This window comes from Ornithodoros turicata, chromosome 3, assembly GCF_037126465.1.
Source record: "Ornithodoros turicata isolate Travis chromosome 3, ASM3712646v1, whole genome shotgun sequence".
Classification (NCBI taxonomy): Eukaryota; Metazoa; Arthropoda; class Arachnida; order Ixodida; family Argasidae; genus Ornithodoros; species Ornithodoros turicata.
In genome coordinates, this window is record NC_088203.1 from 82,913,513 (window position 1) to 82,932,203 (window position 18,691).

The 18,691-nt window shown below is 42.5% G+C and overlaps 1 long non-coding RNA gene across 1 annotated transcript; it reads right to left on the minus strand.

The window, feature by feature from the left end:
• Positions 1–15,418: 15,418 nt before the first annotated feature.
• On the minus strand, positions 15,419–16,952 carry LOC135388701 (uncharacterized). The gene is made up of 2 exons (XR_010421501.1): positions 16,743–16,952; positions 15,419–16,114 (listed from the first exon to the last, which is right to left on the minus strand). It is a non-coding gene; the product is annotated as an uncharacterized LOC135388701 (long non-coding RNA).
• Positions 16,953–18,691: the final 1,739 nt, after the last annotated feature.

Sequence of the window (18,691 nt, forward strand, 5' to 3'; positions counted from 1 at the left end):
AAGTAGTTGAAGGTTGAACCTGGGTTGAACCAGATTGAACCGTGGTTCGGATGTTCGAGCCGCGGACGTCATAGAAAGGCAAACAAGTTTTTGGACCCAGAGGACTAGAGCCAGTTAGGCGCGCGACACGGATGTACGTAGATTCGCGGGCTAATTTAATTTGGACAAACACTATCCTGCTCCACTATTTCATGCAGAAAAAGTCGGAGACAAAAAAAAGAAGGCATTCTCCATCCCAGATTGCATCAGAATCCCAAGCGGGGGGTCATTAGCGTCATAAAAGCTTAACGAATTATAACCGGCATCTGTCTGAAGCCGAAATAGCCAGGACCCCCTGTAAGGTTGCATAGGTAAAAAAAGTTTGGGGGATGTCAAAAAAACATTTCGGGTGTTGTTATGGGGGGGGGGGGGGATAAATCACTGGATTGCATGGTACAGGCCATAAAATGTCAACCTGTCTGATTTCTCGTGTTTGGGCTCGTGTATATGTCTGTCTTTGTTTTAAACAGGATTTCAACTTACAGCCAACGCTTTGATTGAGCTACAATCGTCAACGTTTTTCTCATGACTTCCCTACTTACCTTGTATGACTGACATCACTCTTCATTCTGATGTACCTTATCTGATCCCAACATAGTGTCAACACAGGCAGAGCATGGTCCATTCCCAACGTAAACAGAAGTTCATGATACATAAATTGCCGATTGGTCGTAAAGTTTCCTCTCCCGAAGTCTGTGGAGGTATGTGCAAAATACAGACACATTCGATGAGTCTTGTCCGTTCATGTATCCTGTGTGCACATTGCCCCAGACTCGGGGAAAATGTTACCAAAGACTAGTCTACACCAGCTGGCTTGCATTTTATTTCTATGTTCTTTAAGTTGCTGGTCACAACTCCTATGTGGCTTTGCATCAGCCTTCACACTCCTCAAGCGCTGGGTACTTCGAACGTCACACGCGTTAACATTATGCTTGACAAATCAGGAAGAAATAAGAGCACGACTCTGCTGTTCCTCAGCTTTATTTACCCTTCATACACTGTGACATCACACGCTGAACACGTGCTACTTCCATGGACTCTGTAAGCACACTTACTAAAAACTGCTCTAAATCCTGCACCAGAATAACTTTTTTTTTTGCTTGCCAAGCACGCGGAAATGCTGTACGGCACAACAATTACTTCACATGGGACTTCGAATGCACAACACATTTCCTGGAATATCGTAATCTGCTTCGATGCAACGGCTCATTTGTTTTCGGAACCCTGAGACCTGTGCACGTTAAATATGTGTTCTTTCACGTAGTCCTTGCGGGCGAACATTTTGAAACAAATGTTGCACGGAAATCTCTTTCGATTGTTGAACAGGTGTCGGTCCATGTGGCGTCGCAAGCTGCTGCTGTTGTAGAACGTCTTGTGGCACACGGTACACTCGTTTCCAGAAACTGTTACCTCCAGCCCGCCTGGTTGTACGTAATAATCTGGGAGGAGAAGCATACTTTTTACTCAGAAACAAGATGTACAACAGCATATTGGGGGGGGGGGGGGGGGATGGGTAAAAAGAGTACATGCTGGAGAATGACAATATTCAGAGTACAAACAAAAAGGACGAGTATTATCTTTTAAACCGTTCTATAGGGCTGTGCGAATATTCAAACTTTTCTAATATCGAAGCGAATAATTGTGCGTTCGATACGAATTCCGAATCGAATATAGAATTCTGTATTCGAATTTTGAATCGAGACCATGCCTCTTCCAAACGGAATATACTTGAATATATATTTCCAAAACTGCCACTCGTAAGCACGAAGACATCAAAAGAGAGGGTATAAAACAAAGCGAGTTCTGCTACATCTGAAAGGCCGTACACATATCTGGCTGTGTGCATGTGCTCGGTTCCGTTATACAACTATTAGCTTCGTATTCGCTTCGGTTCTAAATTGCTGTTCGCACAGCCCTACAGTTGAATTTGACACTCTGTACGGTGCTCGTGCAGAGGAGTTCACATTAAGTCATCTCGAATATGACGCTTTTCCTCCTTTATTTTTACGTCTGTTCAAAAGGTACAACTGGACATGTCTTATTGCAGCAGGAAGCTATTACAGGCCGTATTGCGGCTTTTCTGTATCAACAGTGCATAGTGTACTGTAGGCCATATATTTTTAAGACTTGCATCTGATAGAAATAACATAATATTTCATATAAAGGACACACTGTGCACTAGAAACATTCACCTGAGGTAGAGAAGCATGCAATATAAGAGAGTGGGATGCAAGGAGCAAAGACCCCAACACTGAAGGCCTAACATCAAGGCCTTCACTGTGATTGCTCAAGGGTGCCGTTAAAATAAATAATGAGCAGGTGGCTCAAACCCCTGTCACACGGGTAGTCTTCAATTGTCGTTGAAACCTATGGCCATCGAACATGCGTGTAATGCAACCAAGTGTGTAACGTGTCAACTACTCAGAGAGCATTGGGTCCAATGTCCCCTGGCAGGTTGACACGTTACACACCTGGTGGCACTACGTGCACTCTTGAGCAATCACAGTTGAGGCCTTGGTGTTAGATCTGGGTCAGGGTTCAAAAATATAAATCAAGTGAAAAGGAAAGGAACAACATTTCTAAAAGCAGCACGCTAGACGAGACACGAAACAGACTATATGCAGGACAACCTATACAACAGCAAGACAACATTAGGTTGTCCAGTCTTGTCCTTTGTGTCTCCATCTAGTGTGCTGCTTTTAGATACATTGTGGAGCACCCAACTACCCCACATCGCAAGGCCAGTCAAGAAAAGGAACATAAAAATGCAAACTGTCAATAGGGTTGACAAGACAGTCTGTTTACTCATAGTAATGCAGTAGCACCATTTGTTGAACTGTACCAGCGGTGTAGCCAGAAAAATATTTCGGGAGGGGTTCCATGGGGACTTTACATGGGAGAAGGGAATTTTCCCCTCGTATCCCTCTCCCAAATGCACTACCAATGGTACCATTTTGGGAGGGGGGGTGCTGAACACCTAGAGATACCCCACCCCCACTCCCGGCTATGCCAGTGAACTGTATTAGGGGTTCGGGCATGAAGAACTGTTAATAGAACAAGTATGCACATGGATGTCACCAAGTCACGTCTTAACCATGGCACACAATGTTGGTTTGATCGATTACAATGCTTCACGATTGTGAGCTATGCCAGCTTGCGTCACATTCAGTAGCAATGCAGTTGTGTTCCGCTGCAGCAATAACAAAAATATAAATTTTCATTTCCTTTGCAGACACACCATTTTACATTCCCTGAACTCCATGTTAGAATTTGGCATTGCATTAGCTAATCTCAGCATTGTACACTCGAGTGGGTTCTTTGCTGCACAGCATCACATCTTCACTGTCATAAATGCCATGGATTGTCTGTCGGTGAACCTTGGCATAATGTTTCCTCGTGAAGGTCTTGTGGCAAATTGGACAACCATACTTGTTAACGGCGTATGGCACATGCAGTGCACTGTGCCTTAACATGGTCCCCTTAGTGGAAAACAGGCGAAGGCAAACCGGGCATTGTCGTGCCAGTTCCGAAGGGGAGAGACCTGTGAATATAATAGACAGCATTACAATCGTCACGCCTTATTATGGGCACAATAACTACTGGCTGTCAATAGTGTGTGGCAGAACTTTCCTTCATCGAGTCTCGACTTTTAAAGTATGACTGTGCTGCAGTGTGACCTTTAGCAATGACAGAATGATTTGCATTTCATTCCAGTTGACATGTGATGCATCAATACTATAAACATTATTTGTTCCTACTGCACACATTTAGCCTCCAATTAGTCCAATTAGCCACACCACACAAATACAAAAAGAAGAGATGACAAATAGTTGACACGTATAATATTTTGAGCCTTTTTTATTCACTAAAATCAAAAGTTCACACACACGGCTTCTGCAGGATAAACGTGCAAGATACAGTAGATGTGACTGATTCTCAACAACATTTTGTACACCGGGAGCTTCTTCTTTAATAAACTGCTGTGGCGAACGGGCTACCTCAAATGCTCCAATAATATACAACAGACACTTGAACAGTGCATGTAGCCATGTCATGACATGTTCACAACCATAACAACCTCAAAGATCAACGTGAGATTCTCCTCTGTCAGCTACATGTACAAGGAATGCTCAGTACACATGGAGAGACTTATGTGTTGACAAGCCAGGCATGAAAAGTGTGTTTCCATTTCATGTAAGATGAACAGTCGAAACAGCACACACACAATGAAATATTTTACTGGTACCAGTTGTCGGGTCAAATACCACCAAGTTAGAGTAAACTCTGCACCACATTCGACGACACCTCCAGTTTTATAACAAATGATTGTTTCAAATTTGTATGCTCTGCTTTGCTGTTTCCAGCTCTGTTGTAGATTAATCGCTTTGATGATGAAGGCAAAAAAGTACACTTGTAACAGAACCACAATGAATAAAAGGAATGAAGAAAGAACTCCGTTATCTTTCATAAAGACGAGATTGCGTGCACAGCCAGCACTTCGTGAGATAGAGTCACGTTCTTTACCAGAATAATCGTAAGGCTTTCTTAGCCTCAAGGCCCAGATAAGAGGTCTTGGTCAATCCAGTTCATAAGTCGTCTAAAAGGTGACAGAATTCTCATTCCTCATGTATTTGCTGGTTCAGTTTAGAGTTATTGCTATAGCAACTGCCGAAGGTGAGTGGAAGGGTAAGAGGAGACACAAAATCATCATCTTATCTTATTATGTTATCTTATTATGTTATCATCATCTATCTTCTGATGCAGGAGTACCACTTTGATGTAACAAACTCAAGTGCATTTCCCCCACAACTTTGCCGTGCAGACTGCTTTGCAAATTATTGCTGCATGACTTTTTTTTTTTTTCGCCTCATGCCTAATGTGTGGAGAACAGTTTCTAATGCTAAAGTTGAAAAACTTGTCTGAAATCTCATTGTGCTCCACATGCAGCCCCTTGAAGTAGATGTCACGTGCCCACATTGCAGCTGCAAAGGGGATGTCCATAGCTGTGGGATCACCAACAGTGATACCGTTCCTTGAACATGGTGTGCTCCTATGAAGTTGTTAGTAGCTTTAAAGGAGCACAGAACGCCATCTAAAAATTTTCAGTCCCAAACGCCTTGTGAAAGCAGGTAACTTAACTTGATGATTCACACAAATTTTCTCTGTACGCGATATTTTTAATAGACAAAAAAAAAAAAAAAACAAAAAAAAAAACACTTGAACAGCGCTGCGTGCATTCCCGCACGACTCGCTTTGCAGGGTCAAACGAGGGGGAGGAGAAAACTTCATCAGTGATGTCATTATGGTTCAGAGGGGGCGATCGCGCTTCTATCGAGATCAGCACTGATCGTTTTTTTTTCTTTTTCTTTTTCGTGGCTTTCTCCCTGTCAAGTGGTGAATAATAGAGGACTTCGAAGTGCCTGCGGAATATCGACATGTGTTGCCATTTTCAGAGTGGGAAATCGGGACACTGTAGAGGTGCAGAATGATGAGCAGCGGGCGCAAACTTAACCGGTGGCGTCGGTCACCATGTGGTAACCAAACACAAGACGCCGGGACAGCTCGGATGAAATCAAACAACTGGCGTGTTTGTGCCATCCATGTTTGTAGCCTGCCTCGGCTAATTCTCGTTGTTTAGCTCAATGATTGGTAAGTTGACCATAAACTGCGGTGGTTTTATGCATTGCTTGATTCTGTTGGTCTTTGCAGCAGTCAATGATGGTTAACGTCTGCTGCCACGACACGCCGGTGACCAGAGGTGGGCACCCTCACGAGGGCGTGCGAGGGTGAGGGTTTCCTCACCCTCACCTCACAATATTTGAGGTGAGGTGAGGTGAAGGCCAATTTTTCTGGTGACATTTGAGGTGAGGTGAGGTGAGGAAAATTTTTCTCCCAAAAAATTGAGGTGAGGGCGAGGCTAGTGAGGACAAACGCCCACCTCTGCCAGTGACGGCCCTGCGATAGATTTCACTGGATTGTGTCTGACAACGTATCGGCAAGAAAACACCTCCAGCTGAATGAGACATTTACTGAATGACTAACAAGGTTGCTCATCGAAGCGATGGGCGAATTAGTGATTATAGCGACGCCGCGATTATTTTGAAGCGTGAACTGAAGCTGCGCTGTGTTTATACTCATTGCCGCCACACAAGAGAACGACAAAAACACTCATAACGGTAAGGAACGCGACAGAAAACACAGACATGGACAGAACAGTGTTCAAACGGGGGGGCAACTGAAGTTTATTTTCACAATCCATCTACTCCAGAAGGCAGCGCGAGACAAAAGCGAGCTCGAGCGGGGGAAGTTTGACCGATTTTTGGCTAAAGTTGTTCGGGGACTTCTCAGTGAGGATGGCCTCCACAATCTCACGGCCTAACCTTGAACCATGCCTTGAACAGTGTCCGTGGACCAACGTCTGTGTTACTGTATCTGATAAATAAATAAAAATAAAAAAAACACTTCTTCCACCGCTGCGGCTTACGGCGTCATTCAGAGTAAAAATAGCAGACGACGTCTCTCAAAACCAACCAGCGAGCTGTACCGTAGTGACATTAAAATGACACGAGCGACTGGTCGCCATATTCTGGGCGCTGCCACCGTTGCGCATGATCGCTATTTTAAAATCAAATTCTGCGATATTTATACATGTGCTGAATGAATCACTTCGCATGGCGCGTTTTAATAGGCAGGTTAATGGATTGGCTCGAAAAAATTGTAGTGTTTGAAGTGCTTCCTGAGCTCCTTTAAGAGAGGACTGTTGTCATCCTTACTTTCTCTGATGCGCTTGCATTACATTATATTGCTTCATACTGACATTTGTAACTGACTATGCTCTTTATGTTGCATTTTGCATGTTGGCAGCCTTCCAGGTATGCCTGAGCACCTGAGTGAACTTTTCCGGTGACACTGCCAGCAGGGACCGCACGCAATATGGGGTTTCAGACAAGCACGCAGCAAGCTGTATGGGACCATTATTTTTTAAATTAAATTGTGACAAGCAACGTACCTCAAAACTGCTCTTGAAGCACGAAATGCTGTACGAAGGGAATGTACTGTATGAAATTTTGTTTTGTTTATTGTTAATTTAAATTGCACTTCAAGTAAATTATGAACTACAACCTTGTAAATGTACCTCACATGCACGAGAAGTGTTGTGTAATTCTACATCATTAAAAATATCTACATCATTTTCTTTGAGTGGGATCTGATCCTGCACGATTTCCATGGGAGTCCATTTTGGAGAGTCAAGCTACATGCAGATCCCTCCTCAAATTATTTTCTGGGCTTAATATTGAGGGAGGGAAGTAAAGAAATAAAGAAGGTAGGCACTCTGCAGAAGTTAGACAAACTGGTCCCCAACAGGTCATATTAATAGATGGCAGCATTCTGCTGAGCCCGTGGTGAAACTAGAGACGGGGACAGGCAGGTCTCTAGTTTCATTTAAGAGCATTAAAAACCCCCAGTGCTGGGTACAAACAAGACAGTACACTAAAAGATATAAAAGGACACAGACACAAGCACTGAACTTCAACCAAGTGCTTTTATTTTGTGAACATCTTTTAAAGACGTATCGGGAGAATTTTCCAGAAAATCTGTTCTGTTCCTATTGGTTATCACCTAAGATCCTTCGCACATTACCTGTATATTCTACAGACGATTGGCCTATACTATTCTCTCCTGCCTGTTTTATCAATTGCGCTTCCTTGTATATCAGGCCTCCTGCTCCCTTCTCTTGATAAAGAATTTTCGTGTTTTGGAATTTAGGACTACAGCCATTGCAGATTCTTAAATGTTCCTGCATTATCGAATATTTATTTGTCCCTGCGGCACGTTCGTGAAGTCCAGTATTTACACATCGGGTAGTCTGTCCAATATAACTTTGGTATTTGGTATACCACTCCGGTCTTGCAATCCGTAAGCCTTTCCTTATGTTGTACGCTACAATGTGGCTTTTTTTTTCCTCGTTCACTTTTATCGGTAGTTGAGACAACCTTCCTTCCATTTTAAACAGTACATTAATCCCGTAAGTTTTACCTAGTTTTTTCAATCGGTGATCGGCTGTGTGGGAGTATCTGATTACTGCAATTTTGTTATTCTTTTCCTTTTCTTAGCTCCTATTTTCAACTTTTTCCATAGCCGTATGCAACAGTCATAAATAAGGGAATCTGGATAACCTGCTCTACGGAGACTTTTTACCTGTTTTTCGCAACTTTGCATCATTTTATGCTGGCATGACTTTTCTAGGGCGTTCTTCAGCACACTATTTACTATACCATTTTTTACTGTCTTGAGTGTACTGAGTGTTTTGATGAGAAGGGCATCACTGGTTTTTCACCTCTTTGTTGGTATCTCCAGCAAATATGTACATCGTCCTGTTGGATCAACAAGTCTAGATATTGTATTCCTTTCCCATTATCTTTTTCAATGGTAAACTGTAAGGGGTTCCCAATCTTATCGATATTCCGTTTTAGTTCGTCTATATCCGTTTTTTGTGGAACAAAGAATATATGATATGATGATATACAAGGAAGTGCAATTGATAAAACAGGCAAGAGAGAATTGTATAAGCCAATCATCTGTAGAATATACAGATAATGTGCGAAGGTTCTTAGGTGATAACCAATAGGAACAAAACATTTTCTGGAAAATTCTCCCGATACGTCTCTAAAAGATGTTCACGAAATAAACGCACTTGGTTGAAGTTCAGTGCTTGCGTCTGTGTCCTTTTATGTCTTTTAGCGTACTGTCTTGTTCATACCTAGCACAGGGGTTTTTTAATGCTTTTAAATTATGTACCAACCGGCCCATTTTGCAACATTGTTTCAAATCATCTCTAGTTTCACCCCAGGCTCAGGGAAAACGTTGCCAGCTGCTGACTTATGATGTTTTGCTTGCGTCTTATCCCCATGTTCTACAAGACAAGTTCTTGTGCCTCAGAATTTAGATGGGAAACAAGTAAAGGTGTGTCGCTCTAAATGCATAAAGTCTCCTAGTGGCCTCACAAAATGGTGTACCTAAACATGCGCTTTTTCTAAACCCAACTGAACCCAAACACATACACTTAATTTCATGCTGGATCACAAATAAAAGTGATTTGTACATCCCAAATTTGCAAAAAATGATTATCTTGAAGGACTGAAACACTATTTATAAGTAGGGTCCAATTTTTTGGGGTTAAACTGGATTCCTCCTGATCATACGTGCTTCCTTTCTTTTTCATTTCACCTGATACCAAAATACAAAATCCGTACTAAATTTGCAAGGATCATCATCAACCTTTATCATCAACCTTGTGACAAAACATTTGCACAAGGCAAAAAACGTATTAAATATGAAGAAAGAATACCCTAGGGACAACTTAGTACAGGAGATGTCAAGTGCAAGAAGAGAAGAAAAAATCTTGACACAAAGGTCCATTATTGCAATCCGCTTCAAGCATGAACAAGGTACCGAGAAACAAAGTGAGGCATTGCTACTTGCTACCTCGTGTGTGCCCCACCACAAACAACAGCCAAATTAAAAAGTCCGTCAGTTCATCGCAGTCTTTGTAACAGAAAGTTACTGCTTACGAAGATGCGCTCAAATATATACAGAACCAGCTTCTTACCATGCATTACAGAATAGAAATTTTAAAAATCTTTGGTTTTCAACAGCTATAAATTTAGACATAGCATATTCAGGATGTCCCAAGTAGCATGCATTAAGATTTGAAAAAAAGACTGAGTGCACTACTTGAATGAAACCAACTGAATGTTGTTAACAGTCATGTATTCTAGTCCTCAGTATTTTTATATTGTGCCCAATTAATTAATTAGATAATATTAATTTAGCATACCAAGGCACTTTAAAGTTTCCAATTTACATACACACCAGCCATCAACCCAATATTTTAATAGCTAGCTAATTAATCGATCTATTTGCTAATTAATTTATTTCAATTAGATTCTATAAAAATCTATATTCTTAATTCTATTACTAATTAATCTACCCAATTTAATCTAATTAATTAGGCACAATGAAGAAATACTGCTGACCAGGATACACAACTGCTAACATCATTTAGTATGTTTCATCTACGTAGACTGCTCTGTCTTTTTAAAAATCTTGGTGAATGTTGCTTAGAACACCCTGTATTTGGATACTGATTCAATTTCTGATATGATTTAGTAGGCAAACTGTGGAGCGAGAAATGCTCTGTGAGGGTCTCTACCAACGTCCCATAGTGTTCGACAGATAAACCGTGTTTGCTTCAAGTTACCCAAATTCCGTTTTAGCATTAATTGACCTACGTCACCTGCGGCAAATTGGCACGGCATGCTTCCACATGAGCAGCAAGGGAAAAAAATCCTGTTCCATACCTTTTTCTTTTGTGTGAGGAAAGAAGGAAGAACAAGAAAGTGAAGTCAGAAAAATCTGCCTGTGTGCTACAAGTATGGAAGCTTGTGAGCTTGCTTCATGTGGCACTTGAGCGTATCCTTTCTTCCGTACGTTCTGTGACAGACATGGCAGGAAAACTGCTCCTGCACTGGATCATGGAGCTTCACGTGTCTCTTGAGGTTGCTGTAGTTGTGAAAGCTGCGAAGGCATATCCGGCAACTGTGGGTCATCCGGCCAAAGTCGTCCACCACCGTCGAATAGCCGTCCCTCCCATCTGGAAAGCAAAACGTTCACTGTTGGAGTCTGCCCAATCCAAACGAGAAAACGCACCCACGGTCCACGGGGCCACACCCGCAGGTCGTCATCGCCATAAGAGATATCTAAAAGGCAGCCCATCACTAATGCTGCTATTCTTATAGGAGGCAGATACTCTCTATGAAAACATGTATCAGTTGAAATCAGTTAACACGTGACACTTATTCTTACACCAATTCGTAGGTATTCGTATTTTCCACAGGCCTACTGCGAACAATGTTCTCAGTCAGGCATCAAGTTTGAGGTTGCTCCTGCTTCTGATACGCAAACATTGTTTTTTGTTTTAAGTTCACGTCTGTCATATAATTTATAAGTAGACAAACACCTTTTGTGGCAACATAAAATTACATCCTATATCACATAATGAAATCAAGAATTACTTCACTGAAAATATGCTATAACGGTACACCGAAACTGAATAGGCACAGTCAAAGATGTGCATTGTGCTAACTTATATTTTGAATTGTTTCTTGCAACCATTTTCCTTGCTGTAGCAATTTTGTGCCCTTTAAGCTTTGCACAGACTGTGAAAATCTTGTGTTGTATAACCCTTGGGTTTATTGGTTCTATTATTGTGATACATATATAATATAAAGTAGTGCAGGACATCAATAAACAATAAGCAATGTAATAGAGCATTACTAATGCATGCATATTGTTGATTCAGTTCATAAAAATGCTTCTTCACTTGACTCTGTTCAAGGTGGTGGCACACTCTACACAAAATATACAGAAATGTCATACAAGAACAGTAAAGCGGTGCAATTTTATGCCACTATTAAATCTATTTGGCACAGTACACTTACACAGTATAGTACTGTACTAAGTGTAACATAGTTAGCAATGTCAAAAGCTAGGCTGGTCGTTGAATGCATATTTATTTCTTAAAAAGTCCTTAATGGTTCATCGCCACGAGGTGCCTCACTTTCGTGTTTTCCTGTGGTAAAGGTTTAGAGGTGGTGATTTTCAGTTGCATAGGCTACAGAATTTAACTCCAAATTTTGACATCTCGAATTTTGTCCAAAAATCCCTCAGCATTTATGTACTGAAACACTGTACACAAATCAATCGCAATGTTACAGCCTCAGATGCACTGCACAACTAGTTATGTGAGCTTATGATGGTCAGCTGGCATGAAAACACAAAGTCAATGTGAATGTGACAAAGTCACACTGCCATCGAACAGTTCACATACAAGAAAAATATTTCTCTGATCTGTCAAGCAAGAAATAAACGAGATCACAATTTTAAGTTCTACGACACCCCTAAGTTGGACAAAGACAGAGTTCAGCTCTACTTCTCATCGTACACTCTCACTGCATTAAATGCAAGTTCATGACATTTACAAGATGTAAAAATCTACTGACCGCTTTATACAGTCTTAATACACCCTGTTACTGAGAGATCAGGAATACAAATAATTAGTTGTAATTTTTTCTGGTGGTTTAGTAATCATACACAGTCAGTAAGGCTAGCCATACTTTAAGATTAGTTATTAGAAACTTTAAAAATGCACCCGTCAAGGTGAGGGAGACAATGTATTTTACATTCGTAAGACCGATTCTTGTGTATGCTTGTCTTTCCTGGGACACCAATTATTTAACTTGCGCTAACAAAATACAGAAAAATACAAGGTGATACTGCGAGGTTTGTCTCATCCCGGTATCGAACTGGAAACTGTCTCAGAAATGAAAACCATGTTGGGATGCGATGTGTTGTCCACACGCAGGAGAAATTTGAGGCTGAACTTTTTGTACAATATTTACTACAACGAAACTGTCCTAACCCGATTTAAGTATTGTGTCGCACCCACGTACAGTGAACCCTCGTTAATATGACCACTGCCGTACCCGCGGATTTTGGTCATAAAGCGAATTGTCATATTAAGGAGAAATGCACCCCCCGCGGACCGGACACACCGCCACGCACAACAAAAGCCGACGTAATTATGATTTATTTTCTGAAAAATCTGTTAACAATAACTACGTCAGACAACTTTCAGTCATTAATTTTTCTAAATGGACAATAGCACCATCAATTGCGGACATGTTATCGACCTTTATCTGCTCAAAAAATAACGAGGCAACCTGTAGGGCTTCGCTTGCCTCCTTCGAGTAATGCCGCTCTTCATTCCGACTGCCAAATCCCTATTCCGCTTTGTTTCGTCTATCCTTACATGAAAACAGCAGCAGATGGGGACCTGGTCCCCACCATTTTAAGCACTTCGGTGGTTCGAGTATAATCCCCGATGTCAGCGATTTCAGGGGACATCCCAAACCTTGACACCCTACTTTAACACGTGTCCCTCTCTGAGCGAGGTACGAGATAGCCTCTCCCGGGGGCTGCGCTCTGAGGGTCACGTGACGCGGTCATAATAGCGGGAATATAATGCCCGTGTTTGACCCTACCTCTTACAAAAATCTTGGTCATTGTCCGATGAACGGATCGTCATGTTAACGAGGGGGATTTACATGCCAGCGGAACGGTTCCCGAGAAAAACGGACATAAAGCGAGTATGTCAGATTAACGGGGGTCATATTAACGAGGGTTCGCCGTATACGTCAACCAGACTTGACCACAGCATGTGAATTAGTGAGGACTGACATTTTTAAATATTCTTTTTTTTCCCTTGGACTATACACCAGTGGAACAGGCTGTCTTGCAAAATTTTCCAACAACCGAGTGTTTCAATCTTTTTTGCAAAACTGGGCTCAGTTAGAGCTAGTGAAAGCTAATTTATATGCGTATGTACTGTCGTGTGTTCACTGCCCCCCCCCCCCCCCCCCTACAAAGGTACTAGTTCTGTTCTGTCTATATCTGTTGTGTGCCTTATGGCGATGTAGGCAAATGAATAAGTATATACGTGAACACCAGACCATTCATTTGTTCTACTACAAATATAAACCTAGGCATGTTCATGTGGAACTGACAATGCAAATTTGACAACGAAAACATCAAATACCGTATTTTTCAGTGCACAATGCGAGTGCCTCAACATTGGCACGACTTGAAAGACATTTTTTCAACGAGTGCCTCAACTCTTTCATCAACTTCCATTCTTTGGCTGTAATACACAGTTGAGAGTTACGTGAGGCTGAGTTTAAGTGTTGTGACTATACACCTGGGTTCCGATGACATCAACTGCTACTAGCACTTTCTTACCAGGTACAACTCTCATGTTACGCTCCGGAAAATACGGTATGTTTAGAAATTCAATTTGCGTGATAACAGCTGAAAATTTGCAAACAGAGCTCATCACACTAAGTTTTGCACATTCCAGTATCACAAGCACACCATCAGGGTCATTTTTGAAGGACTTTGATTACTAGGCCAATGAGAATTATAAAACTGTGTATGTGACTGTGCCTGTGAGGGCATTGACATGTCTTCCGTGTCTTTGACTGACAAACATAAGCAGTTGGTCTCAATAGCTCACATAAACTGACATAAAAAAAATGTGGCATTTTTTAGATGCAATGTGCAAAAGCAGTCACATTTAATACAGTACTATTTGTCTTACGCTCCAAGGTGCGGTAATATAAGTACCCACACAGCACCCCAAAACCAATGTGCTACAGCTGTGATCTCCATGTCCATGCACTGTGTGTTGTGAATCGAACAAGTTCTCATACGAAAAGTGTTACGTTAGCCTACTACACGGATCAGAGCTTGATTAAATGCCTGAATGGCACCTCAGTGCCAATATATTGAGTTCAGTCATTTTTTACATCACAGCATCTAAAAGATTAATTCAAAATCAGTCTCCCCCATGTAGCTGAGTAGCTGGTTGCCACAGTGGTCAGTCATATGACTGTGTTCAAGTAGGCTATGTTCATCAATGCCATTTACACTTTTACAGGCAGGTGGTTCACCAAGAAATTCACCATTTGACAACCTGCCACACAAAATCAATTTGAAGCATGAGAACGTACAGTAGAAAACAATGTAACACCGTGCGAGAAACAAATTTGCTTAAACGTACAAAGGGACAGAAATTGAAGGTGATTTGCTCAACTAAACAGTCTGGGAACTGGGAATGCTTCACTGCCAATCAAAAAGTTGGGAACCAATCAAGCATACCTCTATGTGCATGGGCTCCCCCTTGGAATCCGCAGATCATCTCTAACTTTTGTTTACACAGCAAATACAAAAACAAGGCCTGTTGCTACTTATACGGTGCATTTTCCCCTGAAAACTCAAACTTGTTCAAAAATTTCAGACACTGTTAGAGCATGAGCCTTGCTCGATGCTCGCAAAATGGAAGTCCCTAAAGCACAGGTTCTTCTTGTCAAGGCACAGGGCTACTCCGCACACCCGGCACTGGATGGAAGTCCTCCGCTGCACTCCGTACTGTCGGCTGCACTGAATGCAGCGCCGCATGGTGCTCTGCTCGGGATAGTGACCTACGAGCTGGGGATAGCTCGCAAGATCCGCAGCAATCATCTGCCAACACTGGTACGCTGCCACGTCTCTTCTCGCCGGGGGACGTGCTGTGCGAGCTTGTACTTGTGTGAGGAAAAAGAAGAAAACAGGGTGTAGAGTAGGCACTGACAGATACGGCTACATTTCGGTAACAGATAACAGGATTTAATGTGACAGGATTAAGCAAGAGAACAGCACAGCAGAGTTCCAGTCAAGTGCGACTGGCCCCCGGAGAAAAGTCACTGATAGTGAGAGCACAGAGTGAACTGGAACAAGCTTGTTTATTGTCACAGAACATGCATCTGACACCATTTCAAACGCAAACCATTTCTATTCAGCAAAAAGCACCACGAAATATTATGGCATGAATGCAATGCTTCTATTATTTAGTGATGATGATGACGACTCGATGTATCTTTGATTTACGGCTAGGGGTGATAAAGTAGTTGTCATACCGAGTGTCAGACTGAAATGCAATGCAAGGGCAGTTAAAAAATGCGAGAGGATGTGTCCCAGCCTAACCCAAATGAAACAAAGTACATTCCCCAAGCTATAATTTGAACATATTCTCGAGCATACACAGAGAATAAACTCTATAGCTAGCCACTATTATACAAGTCAAAACCGAGTGGTGTACAGAAATGGACAGGTCACAGCTAAAACACGTTTCGTACGTCCCCCCCATCTTTACACAAGTTACACTAGTTTAACAGTCAATCCCATGATTCATCACACTTTGTTACTTCAGTGCCAGGCATGGACAAATCTAAGTGGTAATTGAGAAAGCAATTACGCCGTCTGCCTACACACAGCACTACACCGCAAGTTCCACATTGATATGTGCTCCGACGCTCCAGGCCGTGTTGCTTACTGCACATGACACAACGTCGCTTTGTACATGGGACGGGTTTGTGACCATTTAGATGCTGTGTCAGGTCCGTGATCTGCCTCTGCATTTCTGGAAAGCAAATTTTGGACAGGGGTTATGCTTGCATGTAGGCGCCTACGTTCAAGTGGTAGCATATGAGCAAGAATTTTCCACTACGTGAAGTGTGAAATCATAGTTTTAAACCAAAAACAAAAATGTACACGGAACTTCGTCGGGAAAACATGGAATTCGAGGATAACACTAATGAGTCAAAAATAACATTGAGCATATTACTGCAATTACTAAATTCGGACTCTAGCTATATATGTGTTAGTTATGGAGCATCGCGGTCCACGCCAGAGTTGTCTTCTGTCCTGTACGCCGGCGACTCTGAAAATTACAGACGAAACACCGATGAGTCAAGTCTTCCTTACGGTTCATTGCAACACTGATATATAACTTAGCAATCTCAAGCAAATCGAAAGGGTATTTACGTTGCACTGGGAGAGATTTCTTCCACATCATCACCAAAATACGTGAAACAGTCTAATACGTACCGATGTCCGGAACCGCACCGTACACGAACACGTTCGACATAGACGTGTGTTCTATGATAAATATGGCAAGTATACCTGTGTGGCACACGTGAAAAATGTTTACGACTTCGTGATTTTATTACGAAGTCCCAGCATTGCGCAGGAAAAGCTTCAGTACTCACTGTGCCGGAGGGACAGTCACGCATGACCAGCAAAGTTAGGTACAGTCGGCTTCATTCTCCATGTGTTCCCTTCTTATATCCTGGCGTTCACAGAACTCTCTTTTCACACATTTGAGTATCAACTATTCACAAGGAACACGGGCACAACACACCAAAACAATCTCAAAAGTCGGTAGTCGCCATTTACGTTTCCGGTAAACATCTCGTAGTCTCTCGAATTATTCAATTGTGAACGAGAAGTGAGCGAGCGAGCAAGCGGAGCGGCGGAGCGCCAGCTGCAAAAGCTCAAAAGGTCAACGCGCTGAAGATGTCTCTCGATTGTAATGGTTTGTACAGACGCAAAGTTAAAGTAATGTGTTAACAACTGCGGCTTTGAGCTCAGCCAAACGGCGGACATCGCTCATTCGGTTAGTTTCGGTTTCGATTTGACCGGCCTCCGTGAGCCGTGACGCCGTGAGCACCATTGCCGTGAGCCTTCGATCACACATGATGCCGTCAGTTCGGCTCGATTTGATTGGCTAAATGGCGACCACCTAGCTCGAACCACTATGATGAACACAACGTAACCACTCACACTTTCCACAGACTCCTTCAGACATATGTCGGCACAGTTCCCAAAGTCGGCCCAGGACGCACATTCCCTCAGGCCGTCAGTCGTGACATTGCCCACCTCTGTGAGGCCGACAACGGCGAGCCCTTTCACAACCACCACCACTCACAACAACTCATTCCAGACAACTGTTGCTGCATCTACAGATTTGTATATGGAGATCTACAGATTTTTTTACTCCATATGATGAAACAAGCCTGAGCATATGACACAAAATACACGAACATACATACACAACGATTGTTGTGTATGTTCCTGTATTTTATATAGTAGCCCATGATCAATGCAGGCTGTTTCATGGATTTCATGCACCGGCTAGCCTACGTTTACGCTGTGTTGTAAGGTTATGGACAATATATAGTTAAAAAAGTTGTGACTAGAACCCCGATTCACGATGCGCCACTCTCGGGTGAAAAAAACAACGAATTTTTAATTTCCTGTTTGGTTCGTGGTGTGTAAACAACAACAACTTTATTTTGACTTTGGAGAGTGGGGAGGTTCATCGCCAGAGGCGATACTCTACCCCCATTGCTGGTGGGAATGTGAGGAATAAAATAACGAGCCCCTTCACAATAACGATCAAAGTCCGATGGTGTCCAGAAATGTCAAAAGAGCTTTAAGCGCAGAGCGTTGCTGGGCTGGATTGGGCCAGGGTGGTGTGTAAAAAGTGACTGTCAGTATATAATCTTTGATATTTTGTATCACCCGTGGCACGGAAGCTGTTCGTACTTAATCACACGATGTAGATACTAATCATCATAGTTAGATAGCACTTGTGTACTGATTTGTCTGATGATGATGCTTGATTTTTTGCTTATTCTTGCTGCCTCGACAACTAGGAGCAAATAGACCTCGCGCAGTCGCCAGCGCATTGGCACCAATGAACACGTGGTGCTGCTGTGCTATTTCAGAGCGGTTTGCCTGCCGGCTTGTTACTCTGTTCTTCCCAGACAGCACAGCCTGCGTGCGGATAGTCAAGCCCGGAGAGTCAAGCAAGTTGTTTCTATGCATCTCCAGTGATCTAAGTGATCTCCATACATTTCCTCCGACTGGTGTGGCAACACTGCAGACAACTCATACCGGGACGACAAGTCATACCAAGACAACTCATCTATCAATGGGCGCGTTAAGTATCTGCTCTCTTACTCCTTCTCAGGCACTCAGGAGTTTCGTGCTCTTGGAGCAGCTATTAAACGGCACTTGGACGACGCTTGAACCTTGAACACCACACCAAGCCCAAATTGCCATACCCTTTTTATCATTTCTATCCTTGCACATTCAGTAATATCTTCTACAGCACTGCAGTGACAGCATTGGGGAGAGTCAACTTGTTTCAAGC